Genomic DNA, 3,458 nt, shown 5'->3' on the forward strand with positions numbered 1-3,458 from the left:
CCACCCCAAGGACTGGTTTTCTTATACAGAGGAAACTTGCTTACGGATCAGTATGTCAATACCTGGTTACCAAATAGCCCTGCTCTTGGGCTGCCTATATTCACACCACTTAGAGCACACCACTAAGAACACCAGGTGCCCACCACCCAGTCCCCTCCTCGTGGGAATGCCTTTGGCTCTTCCGGACACTACCCTAACACATTCATCACCGGTCTTTGGGTTTGAATTAGAGACGTGATTTCTCTGTGGTATTCTACTCACATTGGCTTTTTTGGATCAGCATGATTTTTAAAAATTTAAGTCATTTTTATTTGAAAGGCAGGGAACAAGAATCTCCCAACCACTGATTCATTCCCCAAATGCCCACAACAGCCAAGGCTGGGCAGAATTCAGAACTCTGTCTGGCTCTCCCACCTGCACAGCAGGGATCCAACTACTTGAGCCATCACCTGTTGTTCCCCGCCTGGGAGTGGAATCAGGATGCTGGGTCCCAAGTGGGGACTTAACCACTGTGCCAAATGCCCGACCCTGTGCGGTTTCTGAAATTCAGTTCTTCTGTTGGGTATTTACATTGTTCCTTTTCATTTTCTATTTTAGTGCTGATGTAAGGAGTCTTGCTTCCTGGCCTACTAGTGATTATTCTAAGGGATAAATATATATGCGGGTGCACGCGCGTGCACACACATACTCTCTAAAGGGCAGAACTGTCATCAGCAGATGCAAGGATCCAACTTTATAAAGTTTAAAGCTGGTCTCCAAAGCAGTTGTGCGGAATCAGCATCCTCACTTCCTGTTCTGCCACCATGCCATCTTCTCAACAATTGCGATCACAATTTTTAATTTTTGCCAAATTAATGAACATTTCAGCATGTTTCAACTTGTTTATGGGCTGTTATGTGGGTTAAGTAATGATTTACAGGTCAAATATATAACAGCTATGTATTATATTTATTACATAATACTCAGTCGACAACAGACTGCATATACATCCAGCACTGGCCCCATAGACTGCAAAAAGGGTATTAGTTGGATTAATGAAGTACGTCTGAAACTCAAAACTTTTCTGTGAAGTAACTGTATCCTTTGCTCATTTTTCTACTGGGTAGTCTTTTTTTTTTTTTTTTTAAGGATTTATTTATTTGAAAGGCAGTTTGAGAGGGGCAGAAGTGAATGAGTATCTTCCATCTACTCGTTCACTCCCCAAAAGGCTGCAGGGCCAGAGCTGCGCCAATCCAAAGCCAGGAGCTTCTTCTGGGCCTCCCACACGTGGATGCAGGAGCCCAAGGACTTGGGCCATCTTCTGCTTTCCCAGGCCATAACAGAGAGCTAGACCGGAGGAGCAGCCAAGACTCAAACTGGCACCCATATGGGATGCCAGCGCTGCAGGTGGGGGCTTTACCTGCTATGCCACAGTGTCAGCCTCTTGTAGTATTTCTCTCTCACACACACATACACACCCTCAGAACACCAATTTTCTGTGACAGGACCTGCTAATTTTCTCTCAAGGTTTTAAGACTATCAAGGTTTTTAGTGTTTATTTGAAAGGCAGGGTTAGAGATCAATTTATTTATTTATTTATTTGACAGGCAGAGTGGACAGTGAGAGAGACAGAGAGGAAGGTCTTCCTTTGCCATTGGTTCACCCTCCAATGGCCGCCACGGCTGGCGCGCTACGGCCGGCGCATCGCGCTGATCCGAAGGCAGGAGCCAGGTGCTTCTCCTGGTCTCCCATGGGGTGCAGGGCCCAAGTACTTTGGCCATCCTCCACTGCACTCCCTGGCCACAGCAGAGAGCTGGCCTGGAAGAGGGGCAACCGGGACAGAATCTGGCGCCCCAACCGGGACTAGAACCCAGTGTGCCGGCGCCGCAAGGCGGAGGATTAGCCTAGTGAGCCGCGGTGCCGGCCCAGAGATCAATTTATTTTCTATCCACCTGTTCACTTCCCAAAAGGTGGAAACAACTGGGGCTGTGCTAGGCCAAAGCCAGGAGCTTCATCCAGGTGTCAGGCACCCAGGGAATTGGGTCATCATCCACTACCTTCCCACTACCTTGGCAGGGAGTTGGATGAGAACTGAAGCAGCAGGGACTCAAACTGGTGCCCATATGGGATGTCAATGTCACAGGCAGTGGCTAAAACTGTATTTTTTTAAAAAAATCAGGGCTAGCACCATGTGCAGTGGGTTCAGCTGCTGGATTGCAATGTTAGCTTCCCCACACAGGAGTGCTGGTTCACAGCCCTGGCTGCTATGCTTCCAATCTGCCCTCCTTAATGTGCCTGGGAAGGCAACGGAAGATGGTTCAATTTGAGCCCCTGTCACCATGTGAGAAGACCTAAATGGCAGTTTTAGGCTCCTGCCTTCAGCCTGGTCCAGTCCCAGCCTCTAAGTGAACCAGTGATGAAAGACCTGTCTCCCCTGTCACTGTCACATGGATCTTAAAAGACAAAAAAAACTTTTTTCAAGACTTCTGGGTTTTGTGCCGGCGCCGCGGCTCAGGGTTTTGTGTCTCTTCTCCAGTCCTCAGATGACTCTTCAGTTGCACGGGTAGAAACGCTGTTTATAAACACGTTTCATTTTCCATCTTCGGCCAGCTCAACCCCTCTGAACTCCAGCTGACTGCTCCATTTCTCATGCATGTCTTAAACCTAATGGCTGCTTTTTTCTATGCCAGCAAATACCAATGCCATTCTTCCAGAAGCTCACATCAGGCCCAAAGTCCAAAGGGCCATCTCCCCTCACAACCCATATCCAGCGTTGGCAAGCCTTGCACTTGTCTTTGAAACATCTCCATTTTTAGTGGTCTCCTTGCCTCCACCGTGCCACTCAAGTCTACTCTTTCACGTCGTGGATCAAACTTGTCTCACCTGCTCTGGGCACTCAAGCCACACCTGTTATTCCTGTGACAGACAGAAACACCTGTCTCGGGTTCAGGTTATCTGTCCTTGTTTCCTTTAACTGAAATGCTTCTTGGGTTTTCGCTCTAATGACACCCTGTCAGATCTTTCTCTAGCTTCTGTGTGAAACAGCAAGGCTCCCTAACTGTTACCACCTTCTCATCACACTTGCTATCCATCTGTCCCCCTACAATAAAATCCAAGTTCTGAGTCCAGGGAATAGCACTTGCATGTAATATGGAAACAGATGGGGGCCGGCACCATGGCTCACTTGGTTAATCCTCCGCCTGTGGCACTGGCATCCCATATGGGCACCGGGTTCTAGTCCCGGATGCTCCTCTTCCAGTCCAGCTCTGCTGTGGCCCGGGAGGGCAGTGGAGGATGGCCCAAGTGCTTGGGCTGCTGCATCCACATGGGAGACCAGGAAGAAGCACCTGGCCTCTGGCTTCAGATCGGAGCAGCTCCGGCTGTAGCGGCCATTTGGGGAGTGAACCAACGGAAGGAAGACTCTCTGTAACTGTCAAAAAAAAAAGAAAAAGAAAAAGAAAAAAAAGAAAAGAAAAGAA

This window comes from Oryctolagus cuniculus, chromosome 14, assembly GCF_051225735.1.
Source record: "Oryctolagus cuniculus isolate XC-2025 breed Fujian yellow rabbit chromosome 14, ASM5122573v1, whole genome shotgun sequence".
In the NCBI taxonomy this organism is placed as follows: Eukaryota; Metazoa; Chordata; class Mammalia; order Lagomorpha; family Leporidae; genus Oryctolagus; species Oryctolagus cuniculus.